The 17333-nt window shown below is 37.5% G+C and overlaps 1 long non-coding RNA gene across 2 annotated transcripts in view; it reads right to left on the reverse strand.

Annotated features, from left to right (window-relative positions):
• Nucleotides 1-17333, reverse strand: part of LOC117285379 — a 217551-nt gene that overhangs the window by 194939 nt on the left and 5279 nt on the right. The gene's annotated exons all lie outside the window — the stretch shown is intronic.

Consider the following 17333-nt stretch of genomic DNA (forward strand, 5'->3'; position numbering starts at 1 on the left):
TGATAAAGCATGGTCACTACTACATATCATAAAGCAGGTACAAGATATTTTACATTCACAGAGGTATGATATAGTACCATCCTACATCAATAATACTAGAATCAGTTTTGGTTTGCAATTTGCTTTGTCTGCAAATAAGATTGCTACCCCTGCTTTTTTATTGGCTCCTGTCACATGGAGAATTGTTTCCATCCTTTCACTTTCAGTCTATGGGCTTCTTTTTGCACTAGGTGTTTCTTGTATACAACATATTGTTGGATTTTGCTTCTTATTCCATTTTGCCAGTCTATTTCTCTTGATTGGTGAGTTGAGGCCATTGACATTGATGGTTATAACTGATATGTACTGATTTATTGTTGACATGTTATTGGCCTTTTGTTGACTCTTTTTACTTTTTCACCTTCTCCTTTTAGTTTCTTGCCTTGCCTATTTCATTTGCTCTGTTGGGCCTCATGGTGTTGTTGCCTTCATTGTCTTTTTCTAGGATCTTGTTTAGAATTGCTTGTAGTGCTAGTTTGGTATTCATGTAGTTTCTGAGGTGTTCTTTGTCATGGGAGTTATCTTATTTCCCCTTCCATTTTGAAAGAGAGTTTTTCAGGATACATCAGTCTTGGTTGGAGGTTGTTCTCTTTTAGTACTTGAAATATCTCACTCCAGGCTCTCCTTGCCCTAAGGGTTTGTGTTGAAAAGTCTGCTGTGATTCTGATGGGCTTTCCTTTGTATGTGATTTGTTTCTTTTCTCTTACTGCTTGTAGCATTTTTGTCCTTCTGTTGGCTTTCTGGGGTCTTGATTATTATATGTCTAGGTGTAGATTTTTTTTGATTGTGGCTAGTTGGGGTCCTATATGCCTCACTTATGTGAATGTCAAATTCTTCTCCTCCGTTTGGGAAGTTTCTGTAATTAATTCTGTGAACAGCTTTTTTAAGTCATTTGTATTTTCTCCTGCTACTTCATGGATTCCTATCAGTCTTATGTTATACTTCTTTGCATCATCTAGGAGTTGTTGGATTGATTTTTCATGATCCCCTACTGTTTTTAAGCCACCTCTCTTTTCACGGTCACTGACTGCAATCATATCTCTATATCTGAGAGTCTATCTTCTCATTCTTTTATTCTGTTGCATACACTTGCAGTGGAGTGTTTAATCTCCTAGATATCTGTTTGAATCTGTTTTATGGATTCCATTTCTTTCTTATGTTGGGCGTTTATTGTTTCCATTTCTTTCTTATTCTGGGCCTTCATGGCTTCTATCATAGTCCTGAGTTCATCTATTTTTTTGTCAGTTTTTGCTCTAGAGTCTTGAATCATGACTTTCATTTTGCTCACCATCTCTATGGTAAGGTGGGAAATTATTTCTGTTTTGAATTTTTCTAGAGCCTGATTGATCTGTTTTATTACTTCCTGTGCTTTGAGTTCAGGGTGTCCTGGTGGTTCACTATTGGCCTTTTCATCCTCATTTGCCCTACTGTTTGCCATTGGTGGGCTGGATGTCTGTCTTTGTGTCTTAAGTGTTTTTTCATTTTTATTTTTGTTGTCAGGCTGTCCTTGATTTAATCTCTAGGTTATCACCCAAATCTTCCTGATATAGTTGTGCCCTAGCTTCTAGGTTTCTAACCACCCCTCAGACATTCTCATCTTCATAAGGTCCGAGAAAACAGCTCATCAAATCAACCACAATCCTTTATCCCAACTGATACAATCAGCAACACATTATGATCAAGCACAACTTGGAAACTGACCAACTGTGGTAGTCACTAGTCTATCACCCTTAAACCATTTGAATTAAATTGAAATCAAGAAGCAGTCCAGAACATGTCTGCAGTGAACAAACTTTTCATATTTAGCATTTAATGGCTCAGACAGAGCTAGGATACAAGACCCCTGATCTCAGTTAGCTGATGGCTGAACCCCATGACACAGACTGACCGCAGGCTGCAAGGCCCAGATTAAGTTCCCCAACATTATGAACGGTTAAAGTCCACACCATTCTACTACAGGTTTCCTACGCCCTTTCTTTAAAGATATTCAAAGTTGGGAACTCAGAAAAATACCCTTTATGACCACCTCTGCCTCTGCAGAGTGGGTCCAAAGACTGGCACAATCAGGAAGTCTGAGAATGCACGGGGGGGTGTAAGGGGAGTAATGGGGGTTCAGGGGCACCCACATGGCTACCTTCCTGGTGCTGGAGCAATTGCAGCTCAGGGCAGGAGGTGTGGTCTCCTTCCCTCAGTGGATCGGGGCCCAAGCTACCTTCCTGGTGCTGGAGTGATGGCAGCTTGGATGGAAGAAAGTCATTCTGTTTTTCTGATGTGAGAATACACTATAAACTTCCCTCTTAGGACTGATGCCATTGCATCCCATGGGTTCCAGTATGTTGTACTAGCATTATTTTTTGATTGTAGAAACTCTAATTTTTTCTTTAATTGCATCTGTGAGCCACTGATTATTCAAGAGGGTACTGTTTAATTTCCATGTATTTGTGTAGTTTCTGTGGTGTCTTTTGCCATTGATTTCTAGTTTCAGTGCACTGTGGTCCAATAATATGCAAGGGATAGTTTTGATTATTTTGTATTTATTTAAATGGTAGTTAATATTTAGCAGCTAGTATGTGGTCTATTTTGGAGAAAGTTCCACATGCTTCTGAAAAGAATATTTACTCTGTTGTTGTTGAATGGATCTTTGAACAAATTAAGTCCATTTGTTCAAAGGTTTGGTTCAATTCTGATATTTCTGTGTTGATTTCTTTTTTTTTTTTTGTCTAGTTGATCTATTTTTTTGTCTAGTTGATCTATTTGTGACAGTGGGGTACTGAGGTCCCTATTATAATTGTATTGATGTTTACCTGATTGTTCATGTCCATTAGTGTTTGTTTTATGAAGTTGGGTGCACTTATTTGGTGTGTATGTTTATAATTGTTAACTAATCCTGTTGAATTGTTCCCTTAACTAATATGTAGTGATCTTTTTTGTCTTCAGAGTAATCCCTTGACCCATATCTCACTCCACCTCCTTCCAGTTTCTTTCCTCTTCAAAGAAAAATTTTCTATATCTTCTATCTACTGCAATCAAATTTCATCTATCACTTCATAGAAAGGACTTTTGTCAAGGTCATTGCCAAATCTATGTGTTAAACCCCATGTGCATTTTCAGTTTAGCCAATCTCAAAGAAACTTCTGCCATGATGGAATACTCCTTAGATGCTAGGAGACCACACTGCTCACTTATAGGTACTCTTCTTTTCTGTCTACTCCCTCCTTGGATGATCTTATCTAAAGATGTCTCTTCCGTACTCTTTTGTTGCATGAACAGATACAATGACTTGGATCTGGGAGGATGCTAGAGAAATACTACAATGTATTAATTTATAAACTTATTTTGGGCAAAACAATTAACATTGATCTGAGACAAGTTGTATTACCAGAATATTATCAGAGTCCTACAGCAAGTTGAGCTTTAGATGGCCAAAAAATCTAAACATCACCTGCAAAACGTTTCTTATTTTCCCCACACTTTCATATTACTTCAGTATCCTGATAGGCCAGCTACTTACAAAATATAGACATTAGTCTCTAGAAAATCCTAACATTTTAAAATCAGAGACGACTCTTAAACAAGGTTCTAATGAGGATTAAGCAAAGGAAGTTCAAATCATTTGCACATATAAGTGATCCTCATTCCTTTGCCCCTTCTAAAAGTGAATTTCAAAGAGAAAAGTTTCTATGAATAGGGGGATCATAAAAAGCATCAAGTATTAAATTGGATCTTTAAAGATGAAAAAAATTTCAAAAATGAATCATAAAGATATAAGGAAGGTGCTATGCCTCGTATCAAGATGTCTCCCAAGGCCACATGTGCTCATAGCTGAGACTTTTCAGAGGTGGCTGCATCTAGGGTGTGTGAATATGGATTATGGATGTGTGATGAATGGATTAGTATGCTGATTGGATTATAATAGTTCTGGTTGTGGCTCAATGGATTTACTGAAAACAGCATCCCAACCCTGACTGTCGGTTGTACCCCAATAGTCTGGTAGACTGGATAGAATACAAAGGGATAGGGAGGGTTTGCTGCTTCATATCTGCCACCCCATGAAATGTTTCTCCTCTGCAATGCCTCATTGCTATGCCATACTTCATTGGAGCCAGCCAACTATGGACTGAAACCTCTACAAACTGTGAGCTAAAATAAACATTTCCTCCTTTAACTTGTGGATGTCAGGTATTTTGTCCCAGCAATGAAAAAAATAACTGACACAAGGAGAAGAAGCAGTAAATATATCTGATTCCTGGGTATTCAAGTTGAAAATTGTCCTGTTTGGAGAATAATATATGTATGCCAGGGTTTGCTCTCATCAGTCCTCAGAGAACCTAATGTCCTCACAATGGATTCCAGGCCTATAACACTGTATTGGCAGAACCCCTTGACTGTCTATCTGACCCTCACCTATTGTCTGTTACCAAGATCCTTGATCTGCTATTCAGCTTATCTAGCCTTCACTCCTTCCTTTATCTACTTTTAGGGTTGTTCTAGATATGTTTTAATCTCTACCCTACTCTGCAGTAATTCCAGCCCTAGGAGGTTGCCCCATCCTACCAATACCCAAGCTCCAAATCCAACTACATGGAGACTAGTGTGGAAATTAGAGAAAGGGCCCATTTTTGAGAAAGAAACTATGTGACCTAAAATAAAAAGATCAGGATAGTGGAAGTTGTAGGTGTAGAAAAGACTACTGAGCAAAGGTAAATGAGTAAGACTTTGCTTCCAAGAACAAAAAAAGAACAACAAAAATGGGAACATAGAAGAAGCCAGTTAAGAAAGCCAAGTTCAGCCCTGAAACTCTTTGCTCATTTCCCAATACCCCATAATTGATTGACTGATTGGTTGATTAATTTATTAAATAAAACAGGTTTGGGCTCTGACTAGATAAAGTTTAGAAAATTGCATTGCAATAAGTCATAATCTTCTGACTAAATATTTATACATTTTAATTTGAATTTCAAAAATGCAGCTATCATTTTATAAGACCAAACCAGACAACAACAACAATTTTCTACTTGATCTTTGTTTTGACTTCAGTTCTCTTCAAAATGTATAAGGCAATCTCATTTGTTATAGTGGGAATGTCACTGAATGTAACTGATTTCACCTGGAATATAGAGATGTTCCTGCAAAGCTAGAAATATAGGCCTCTAAGCCTAGAAAAACATTCACTTTTCAATATTGAAGGAAGGGATTTCTGAACTCCAGTGCTTCACATCTCAGAATAAAAGCACCTGGATCAATATAGCTCAATAGCTAAGCTTAAACCGGAATCCAGAAACATTACCAATGAGGAATCATTAGGTTTCACCAACTATGGTTAAAAGTAAGTTTTATAGTACTGTCCTTGAATTTTTGTTGTTCATATAGCTTTTAAAATCCTGTCTAAAGTAGTGGGATTTATTTGAATTGATAAGAAGCCCAAAATGACCTTTTTAAGGATTCATTCTTTCCCCATCAGAAGTATCCTACTGGAAAGAAAAACAAAGATGGGGCATAGTAAAAGGAAGGAAGGAAGGAAGGAAGGAAGGAGGAGGGGAGGGGAAGGAGGCAGAAAGGAAGAGACCAAGTCAGAGAAGGTTTTTAATCAGCTTTATCATTGCTTATACAAAATATCCAACAGCTGCTATTCAAAGATGGTAAGGTTTACTTTGACAGAGCAAGGTTCTTAGTTTATGGAGGCTGGGTAGCACAGCAGGGGAATAGTGTCAGAGAGGAAAGGCCAGCAACTATATTTCCCTCGCGCAGGCAAACTACCTGGAAGGTGAATTCCGTCCGGGTCATGCTCACCAATCCTATATATATACCCCCCAAAGTCTTGCTTCCATAAACGGCACAGAAGTTTGCTTTAGTAATTCCCTGGGCAGCTCTCCAGCCAATCATGTTTACAATTCGGTTTAATAATGAAGGAAAGGGAAAGTGAGGGTAAGGGAAGGGAAGCAAAGGGGATGGGAGGAGAGGAAATTTTCATAATGTGTTGACTATCCATGTTTACTTCTCTGATCATTCCCCAAAGTCTTGCTTCCATAAACGGCACAGAAGTTTGCTTTAGTAATTCCCTGGGCAGCTCTCCAGCCAATCATGTTTACAATTCGGTTTAATAATGAAGGAAAGGGAAAGTGAGGGTAAGGGAAGGGAAGCAAAGGGGATGGGAGGAGAGGAAATTTTCATAATGTGTTGACTATCCATGTTTACTTCTCTGATCATTTTATTCCCCCTTTATTAATGATTGTTTTTATAATAACAGAGTTATGAATCACATAACATACAATTCAATTGCTTAAAATATACAGCACAATAATTTTAACAGATTTTAGTAGATTCACAGTTGTGCAACCATAGCCACAACCACTTTTAGAACATTTTCATGACACAAAAAGAAATTCAGTACCATTAGCAGTCACTCCCTTTGTATTTTTAAACTACACAGATACATTCTAAGATGGCGGGGAGGTGAATGTAAAATAAATCAGTGGCACTGAATTTTAACTAGATATTTCACAGGCTTAAGGCGCTCTGGACTGAAGCTCTTCTCTCTCCATGAGGAGGTAGCATGTTTTAGGAATAAAAAGAGTTCAGATTAGCCCCAACTGATATTTCTTCTTCAAACTAAACAGAATAATTTTAGAAGAATATAAATAGAAATACCTTTCTCACCAAGTGATCCAGTTATTAGGGTCAGTTCCTGTGTGCCAAAGTCTTCTCTCACACCCTGGTACTATGCACTTCACTATCAGAAGCACCATGCTAGCTGCAGTTACACCAAATCTAGTCCTAGAAAGGCCCTGCTTACTAATTATACACTAAAGAAATATTAATGTTTCACTGTAAATATTGTACCATGTTAATACATAATCCCACTTAGTAAATCCACCTCAATGAACCACAGTGCCTTTCTCCATCTGTCTGCCTCCAAAAGTCTCAATCTGGAAATGGGACTAGCTTTCTGTTTAAATTCAGCAATCTTGTCTATATCTCCTTCCTTAAGGAAGATATGAAATTTAGATTCCAGTGACCTGTACATCACATTTCCCACAGTATGGTGGTGCATCTAGGACAATCATCGGGTTTCATTTGGTCCTTGAAATCCTGAGTGGAAGAGAGGAAAGGGTGGTACATTTTCTGCCCCCACCTCTTTTAAACACCATATACTTTTGCTTGTGTGGATGGATGACAGCTCTACCACACTTTAGAACAGTTTCCTAAACATCAGTCCTCAGGGACACCATAATGAGAGTATTCCTTCCCCTTGGGTGGGTAAAATCTAAATTTCCTTCATTCAGATGTATGCATCAAATACCAAACCACTGGAATCCACCTGTCAGGGATCACAAGTTCCCTATTAAAATAGAATGTCTACTCATGAAACTGGAGGTTGCCTACCAGCAGGATCACTGCCATAGTTATTATGAAAACTGGCAAAGAATTGGGTAGAAAAAAATCACCTGTCACCCTAACAGATGAGTCTTATCTCAAAAAATTGATGAATTTAGAACACCTTCTTAGTCAGATTCATAAAGGTAAAATTACTTGAGATTTTGTGGAAAATGATAACTTCCTAAAAATTAGTTTTTAAATTGAATTTTCCACTATCGAGATATTTGATAAACTCCCTGTCTCTCATACTATAAAGGTCATGCCATGAAATAACATATATGATCATTCACAGTGATCATCATAAAAGCAAGGGTTTCCTTGTAGCAAATTTATATTCAAAGTTTAATCTGAGATAAAAAGGTTTATGTTTGATTAAATAATTTGCAAATTAGCACCTCTTATTCTAAATCAAGTCCTAATTTGAATTCTGTGGAATTTCAAAGATAACATACTCCAATAAAAATGAAAATTTAAAAATGTGAGTTTTGGGGGGAAGGCAGATGATGTTAGTAGCTTTAAAGAAGGGTGGGCACAGGACCTACGTTTTCCTCTGGCTTCCGATCCTTTGTCTTCAAGTCACTCGCCAGCTGCTGTGAATGAGAATGTACTGAGAGAAAAGACCCACTGCCAAGCAGCAATTCAGCCTGAGACAGGGGTGCAATTGATACCAAAGTTGGTTTCTTGCTACTTAAGTGTTCTAAGATTTTTGGATTCTAATGCAACACATATTTGAAGTATACTTACATTTGTATATAATCATCTAGAGATTTGCAATTGTGGGCTCATTTGGCATGTGAACAACACAAATGAATCAGAATGTGAAAGATAACTGAAATATATTCCTAAAAGTTAAAAACAAAATAAGCATGAACTAAATGTCATATATACATTACATACACATATACATATATATGCATACATTAGAGCTGCAACTTGTCTTAATAAATGTATTATAGTAGCCAATGATATTTTTATACTTTTTGATGGAAAATTATTAGCAGAAATTCATGGGAAAGTATAAGAGACTTTGCTATCAATTTACTTTTCAAGAAGCAACGTGACAGTAATTCATGGGCATGTCTAGGCTCTTGAATGTCTCCTTTGTCCTATCCACCACCCACAAATCCTGGACTTGAACTTGGGCATAATTTGCGGTTTGATTTTAACTTCATGCTTTTCATTTTTGTGATTCAGTATTGCTTTCTGTTTTCTAATATGAATTTATAGTCTATTCATATAAATCAAACATCAGACAAAATTCTCTAGTGTTTTAACCAATTTTAACTCCTGTTTTTAAAACTTTGTGTTAATAATAGTAATTCAAACTAATATCACAATGTGGCACTAAGTAGCTTAGATTACTGAATATGGTCTTATATTTTTTTAAACTTTCATCTTTTCACATGAATAGTAGCAAAGATATTCACAAAATGAATGTTAATAGAGACTAGAAGAATGAGCAGAATATGACTGCCACAAGTAATCTCAAAAAAAAATTCAGGATAATTAGAACTCATATGTCATTTTCAATAGTATGAAATACTGGATATATTCTTATCATTTGCTCACTTGGATAACTTTGCCAAGTATGACATCTATTAACCATATTTTTTTCTCTCACAAAAAACAAGAGCTATAAATTAATCCTAAATTTCAATTCCTCAATCCCATCCTAGTCTACAGCTTTTGCCCATTATAAAATTTACCTAATACAATTAATCCATTTAATCTGCCCTGTCCAGTCTTTGCTACCTATATAAAGGTGGATCCTTGTGCTGCTGACTCCACACCCACAGCAATCTTTTGGACAGGAGGCCAGCCAAGGTTGCTGCTTAGTTTCTGGAAAGAGCAGCCCTCTATCTTCACCATGTCAGTGTGGGGAGGACCCTGTAGAACTTGTAATGCATTTATACAAGAAGATTTTTCAAAAGAAAAGTGTTGGCCCATGATCAAAGCAAAGTCATTACTAAAGGCCCACAACAAGCTAAGCTTAAGAAATCAAAAAGACTACCATGACAGAGAGGTATTCATGAGAGAACACGGTACTTTAGAAAGTGTCAGAGATGGACAGCTAGAGGAAGCAAAAATAAAATGCATGGAGAGAACCAGGAAGAAAGAGGAAGAACTACTGGATGACTGTGTGGGCCAGTTGGAGAAAGAACATTAATTGCCCTTGCTGACCTGGCTAGGATTCTGTCATGCAGCTGCCAACATTTAAGGGTAAATGTTCAGCAATTCCATTCAGAGGAAATGCCCCTCAATCTTACTTCACCTCAGCTTCTTTCTCAGCCCGCCCAGAAATCCTAAGCCAGGATGTTTTGTCTTAGAAAAATAAGGATAAAAGAAAGTTCTTACCCGAATGAAAAGCAGTTTGAAGTATAAGATTGTCCAAATGACAAACACATGGAGAAAAAACAAAATGTCATTTTTCAAGACTAGCACTGGAATGAAATCTTGAAGCTCTACCTATAAACTCAGCAATTCCAAGAGAAAGTACTGTTATATCACCACACTGCAGGATTCTAACCTCAAGCACAGTTTGTTCATGCCAGATATATAGCCAACACCTAAAGTTTTTAATTAGCTAGAACAATCTGTAACATCATTTTAAAAATTGCAATTTAAGCAATGCTCATTACTAGTCAACTACACATCAAATACTTGACAAATAATACCTTTCTTTTCAGTGTCTACTTCCATTCTTGCATAATTAATTCTTTCTTGATGGGCATTAGTCAGTTAGAAACCATAAAATTACATAAATGCCATCTCCTCATGTCACCGTTGCTGCCACCTCTCAGAGGGGCAACCACCAAAGGTGGTGTGATGGCATGACTAGAGAAAAACTTAGGCTCTCAGGATTAAAGCCAGGTTGTTTTCTATTATTCCTAGACAGTCTGTAGGAGGAACAAGTGGGATGGCAACCCAAAGGCCCGATCTGTGGCAATAGAAAGGCAAAGACATCTATGCAAGAGATTGGGAGGTCTTTGCTCCAATGAATCTGTAAGGAATCTGAAAAAGTTCCACAAAAGGTAAAAAATACACTACACAAGCCAGAAGGTTTCAATTTGAAACAAGTAGCCAAAACATGACAAGTGAAATAGGGAAATAAAACGCCCTCCAAAGACTAGCAGCAGCAAACCAGGAAGGGACAACTGTGCAACTGTACAAAGGCCAGCTTAGCCAGGGAGGGAAATGACTAGAGGAGACTTGGGACTTGATGTACAAAACGCTTGAGTAATGAAGAATTAAGAAAGTGATGCCTACCAGAAGTGCCAAGAAAGGAGGACACTGGGAACAAAAGAAGACCAACTGCCTTCAGGTCCTACAGACAGATTTCACTGATGAGTAATCGGCTTCCGGCCCTGGGCCACACTTTGAAAACTTAAAACCTTGACAAGTGAAAAGAAGGCTCTAGTTCTACCACAGCCATTCCATCATCCTCAGTCTCTCCTGCTCTTTACTCTCTAGCTTGCTTTTTTAAACTTATATTTGGCATTTACGATTTCTTTAACTTATATTTGGCATTTCACACTCCCCCTCCTGTCATCTCTTCTTCCTTTTCTTTCTTTTCCTCTCCTTTTTCGCTTCCACTACTTTGTCTCCTCCCTCCTCCCACTCTTACTTTCATCACAAAAATTTCATAAATGTTTAATTGTGCCAGGTCATTCTAACAGGGAAAAGTGACAGATTAGGGTACAAGAGGGTGTATAATTTGTGTGCTTAATACTTAACTAATATATTAAAATATACTTCCAGGCTGCTTACATGACTTTTTCTCAATTCATCTTCCCAGGCACACACATCCCTTTGATTTAGTTCACCAGCAACACTCTGAGAACCACACTCTTAAAAGTTACAACAAAAGCAGCTCATCCAAAACCCAGAAACTAAGTGCATTTCATACTACTTGTCAGAGATGAATCACCAGGGATACAAGCTAGGTCAAGAATTAAGGTCAAACACAGCAATTTTTTTGCCTCTTTTTTCTACTTGCTTTTAAGCTTAGAAATCTTTCTTTTTAGGTTAATAATCATCCGTATCTTCTTCTAAGGGTTCTATGTGCTCATGTTTCACATTTAACTCTTTAATCTTTCTGAGATTTATTTTGATATATGAGTTGGGGGTGAGAAAAGACAGATCATTTTTCCCCAGTACTGTTTGTGAAATTATGAATCTCCCATTAGTTTATAATATTTCATTATACTTTTTCTAGTTTTATATACTTGTGTCACACAAATATCCTGAAGAATGACAAAATAATTTCCTTTCCCTATAACTACTTAAGAAGAGTGACAAATTCAAAGAGCCTATAGTCGGTCTCTCTCAGTGACCAACATCACATGATAGCAGGATTTATCACTTAATGCTTACCAAATGCATAAAGGACAATATCCCCATGATGAATTTTTGTTCTTGGCAAAAGCAGAAGTTCTGAGATACCACAAATGGAATCCAAAACAAATAAACAATGTCATCAGTTTCTGGGTTTATGTTGTATATTAGTCACTTTCCTGACTGGTATAAAAGACTACTACTGAAAAAAGGAGAGGTTCAATTTGACTTAGAGTAATTTGGTTCATGGCTGGATGTCACTGAGGCAGAAATAGCATGGTAGAAAGCCAGGGTGAAGAAAGCTGGTTGCTTCAGGAAGCAGAGAGAGAAGGGAAGATCCAGAGACAAGAACACACCATTCAATGCTACATCCCCAGCAACTTCCCTCCAACAGCACATGAGCTCCTCAGTGGATTAGTCCACCAATGAGCACAGCACCTCCATGATCCAATTACCTTTCAAAAGCCTCACCTTTAAATATATGACACTTTTGGAGTACTTTTAGATCTAAACCATAACATGTCCCAATAAAGAAATCAAATCGAGGTGCTTAGATGATGTAAAGCAACCTCTGAGAGATCCCTTTCACTCTGCAGCAATTTTGTTATTTTCAGGGACATATAAGGCTCAGTCTAGGTATCACTTGCATTGTTCAGTGTCTCTGCAATTTGCACCTTAAAGGAGACAAATCAAATTCTGTGTTGGGGAAAGCAGTATTTAGCCATAGTATGGTGCTAATTTCATTTAGATGACAACACTCATCTGTCAAGATCCTCCCAAGACCTTTGGCTGTCTGGGACCATGAAAACACAAGCTGTCTAAGCATCTAGAATATAAAAACATGCTCTCTGTTCCAGTTTCTTTAACACTCTGAAAAATCAGTCATTAAAAATTTAAAAATGAATATCAAAAAGAAAAGGGGACTTCAGAATGTATAAGGATAAAATGACTATGCCCATACACATTTTGTCTTTAATATAAACATCACTGCAGTCTGACAGAAAGACTAGTTTAAAAAAACAGTCTGTGACTTTCTGATAACCTGGGGGGAAACACAGGTTGTCAAGCAAAAAGTGATGGTCCTAACTGTACTTAAATAATCTTTACATCATTACAGTTGAAATATGTGAGATTGCATTTTTAAAGAAAATTTAACTATCTACTAGCAATAACTTGAGACAAAACAGTCCCCAAATAAAATGCCTATCCAGATCTGCAAATAATTTTGTCAATTATAATTTCCACTCTTCAAAACTCCTTATTTCTAAGTCCCCTTCCATATTATGAATTAATTAAATCCGTGCTCTTTCACACTTCATATAACAGTGTCATTTAGAAGTATATTTATATCACAAGTGTATGTGAAAGATACTTATTGATTTTGAGCATTAAGGAATTTATTCAAGTTTATGCTATAATTATTGCCTCATAACTTGAAAATAATCCCCACAGCTCAATAAGAATATAATCACAAATTTTAAATGATCAAAGCGAGACTCTAAACTTCAAATTTATAGAAGATAAATTTATGATTATTTATATCTAAAATGAGGACTATTTCTAGAAATCTTACTGCTAGTTTGCTTTTAGTAGAAATTTTCCTTGGGGCACTTATAATAAATTCACTTCCAAAATTTTAAGTGACAAATAGCTTTTCACATAAATAGCTCTTATGCAAGGTAGAGCAAATTTTCACGTTTACCTTCAAATCATGTCATAGAGTATAGTGTGGAGGGCTGAGAGAGGAATCCTGGTCAGCCTGTCATGTATGGCAGAATAGAAAAGAGTGGCATGAAGATTGTCAGTGTCTTCACAAGGCTGGCAGAAAGCAGAATTTCCTCTCTAGCTAGATGAGGCTCACATTGCCAGTGTGTGGTCTGGCTCTGCAAAGCACTCTGGCCAGGAGACTAAATCAGGGTAGTAACAACTCACAGTCCTCCTCTATGTGTGCCCTGAGTAGCTCAAGACCATACAGCATCATGGCCTGAAAGCAGGCATAGTGAACCCAAACTGCTGTGCCATAGGCACAGGTGTTATTCTCTGGGGAAGTCATGAAGATGGCGTACTAACAAAGGCAATGTTTAACTCAGCAAAGTACATCTGCAATGGTGGGATTGTAAACCCCAACAATCCAACAAAGAATCTAGTAACCCCTTTAATATTTGTCACACTGCACCAAATGAGTAACCAGCAAATTGGGCCAATGTGTAAGGCCAGCACTAAACAAAGAATTCAAGGATAGCAGGCAAATGATATTAGGAAAGTTGTCTTACTAGTCTTAGCCTAGAACCTGAGCTGGCAAATTAGGCAGCAGTTCACACTGCAACAACTGCAGCACATGATCATGGGCTAAGTGTAAGCAAATCACAACAAGGAACACAGCATGTGTGGCTCTCAGAGGTAACAGTTGAGGTAACAGCCAAGGCATTCAGTTAACAAAGAAAATGAAATCTGTTACTGAAAAAGTACTGATATGGCAACATTTAAAAGAAAGCAGCCAGAACAAAATGAAAAGCAATGTACTTGGTGCTCCAGTGCCACAAAGAGAACCCTATACTAAGCAACAAAATTTTAAAAGCCTCAAATATGATCAACTAAAATATGGCATCTATTTTTAAAGTTGAATGCACTGTTTTTTATCTCTGGTTTCAAGCCTTTCCAAGAGGCTGATGTCCTCTGGGCATCTGAGTGATGGAAGTGAAGACCCAGAGTCCTTCAAGATCTCTTCAGACATGGAAGTCTGGGGATTTATGTATTTAAGAACTAGGGCCATAAAAGTGGCAACATACAGACTCAGGGTATACGGTGAGATGTTTTAAATCAATATTTAGTTTCACAGCCAAGAATCCATGAAGAGACAACACCCCATGGAAAAACAAACAATTTTACGGTGATTGAGATGATATAAGTTCATGGATAAGAAAAAAAATTCCATTTTTAAGGACAAAGTTAGTCCCAGCATTGAGAAAGAGCATCCAAAAAAATATATATATATGGATGCTGACTGAAAGAGTACCTCAGGTCTTGAATAACAAGTGTTTAAACTAATAAAAGAATATACACCTGAGTAATTGCCTGCACCTTCCAGGGCAGTATTATCAGCAAGGAAGCAAGCTCCCCAAGAGCAGTGACTAGGGATCCTTTATGTTTACCTCCCAGAATACCACCAACTGCATTTCACAATGAACCTGCAAATACATGCTGATTGGATAGAGCAATGTGCTGCTAAATTGTATTCTGTTCCTATTCATATTGGAATGAGTTAGAATATAGCAAACTAATTTTCTATCAATGGTGATATATACCACACAATGTAAAACAATATCTGACAGAGCATGGAACTGAAATTCAGATATCTTACTGAAAACATTGATTGGGGATTAGTGTCACATCACATAGCATTTCTGTGAACAAAAATAATGAGGGAAACACGCTTACACATAAGGCTTTTAAAATAGTAATTTAGACTAATGAACACATACTATTCCTGTGTTTTTAGTTCCACAATAACATAGGCTTTTATTAGACTTGTGGCAGCCATTTAAAGTAGGAGCAAACAGACAGATAAAAATTATGCAGACCAGTCAGCAGTTTCCCCACTGCTTTACCCAAGGAACAGTAAGTGTCCTAAGAGCCTAGATCAAATTTCTATAAAGACGAATTCAAATTTTACATGATATTACTACATTTTCCCCCTTGGTGAGAATTTCTTAGCTAGTTCAAAGCCTGTATCTATATTTTCATATCTGAATGAGCAATGATAACCACATTGCCTGCTGACATGTGGTCTAATCATTCACTGAGAAGAGAGATCCCATTTATGGCAATCAGTGTTAATCCCCCAATAGGATGCAAGCATTGTTCTGGCAGCCACATACCCTGTCTCTTGGGATCCTAGTAACCCTGGTGCTCTTGACAATGACGGGTCTACAAGAGGACATGTTCCCTACTTCTGACAAAAGATTTTTTGATCCCCGGTACCAAAAAAAAATGATATAAAAGCATGTTTTCTTCAGTGATACAGAGAAGAATGCAAGGGCAAAGAGCTCTTACCCCTACTCTCCAGATTAAGTACTTCCTCCTAGTTAATTGGGTATTATTGGATTATGCAGTTTCATCAGGAGTCTCATGGTAGAGATTCTGATTCTTAAAAGAGCCTTAGTACAGTAAATACACCCAAAAGGTGTGTGCTGGTCATCCCGAGTGATAAGATGTGTGTGTGTATCTCTGTGGCTATGTATATACATGCTGTGTTTACATACACATGTGTTTACTGAAAGAGAGAGAGACAGAGATAGTTTACAGATGGGACAGAGACAGAGACAGAGAGACAGAAAGAAGGAAATTAAAGTAAATGCCAGAGCCTTAACAGAACTTCATCTATGCGCAACAGGCCAGTTGACAACTATGTGCAGTACAGCAAGGTCTGCTCAATTTAATGACAAGAGAGGACACTTAATCTTAAACCTACAGGGTAGCCAGAAATTCATGATTTGTGCACAGGCTAAAAGTGGCTTAGCTAGATATCTCCCTCTCTCCCACTTTCCCTCCTTCCCTCCTTTCTTCCCTCTCTGGAAAAGTTGACAGCTGGTGAGCAGGCAATAGGTAAAGGAGGCCATAAAAATTTGGAACTATATCACACATAAAATACTGCAAAGAAAAGTGTTTGCTGAGGACACAGATAACTGAGCAGCCGTTCAGATATGGTTCCTGAGAAAGGGGTGGAAGAAATAGCTTTGATTCGAGTCTTTCCTGACCCCAGTAACTTGTCCTTTTGTGATCCTGGTGTGTTTGTTCTTTTGTTCTCATATTTACATAAAATCCATAATCTATCCTTTTTAAAACCTAATGACTTTAGCATGAGTGTATTTCTTCCTTTTAAACCTTTATTTTCGTTGACCTCCTCCTGACACTTCAGAATACTGACCAGTGTGTCTCTTATAGGTCTCTCCCTTCTCACTTCTGCAGCATTAGCTCCTTTCCTTTTTCTTCTGCTCTTTTCTTTGCAGTCTCCTGTGAGGGCTGCAGTTCCTCTGCCAATATTTCAAATAGTGAGAGTCTGGGGTTTCTCTGTGGCCTTGGCCTTTCCATTCTTATGTCCTCAACTTTCACTCTATCTGGAATGTTGTTTTATTCTGTCCAATTAACACACCTGCTTGGAAAATCACACTTGTGTTTGTTAAAATGATCACTCAGTTATTAGTCACAGGACTTTACACTTTTACTTCAAAGGGTAGTTTGTAGCCTTTTAAGGATATCAGTGACAAAGTTCTCAACACTATACTACATAAACATGTAATGACAATTCTTCAACAAATTCCTGATAAGAATGCATAGGCAAAACAATCTAGAGCAATAAAATAATAAAACTTGGTTGAATTTTCTGTTTAAATTCATTGGAAAGATTTTGTTTGATTATATGCATGAATCCTGTAACTTCATTTTATGGAGAAAATTATAAAATCAAATAAGATTGTTAGGATTTAAGTCAGCTATGTTTGAGAAAAATCACCCATTTGGGGTGTGTGTGTGTGTGTGTGTGTGTGTGTGTGTGTGTGTGTGTGTGTGTGTGTGTGTGTGTG

Source organism: Fukomys damarensis, unplaced genomic scaffold, assembly GCF_012274545.1.
Source record: "Fukomys damarensis isolate Sample0158 unplaced genomic scaffold, DMR_v1.0_HiC HiC_scaffold_9, whole genome shotgun sequence".
Taxonomy (NCBI): domain Eukaryota; kingdom Metazoa; phylum Chordata; class Mammalia; order Rodentia; family Bathyergidae; genus Fukomys; species Fukomys damarensis.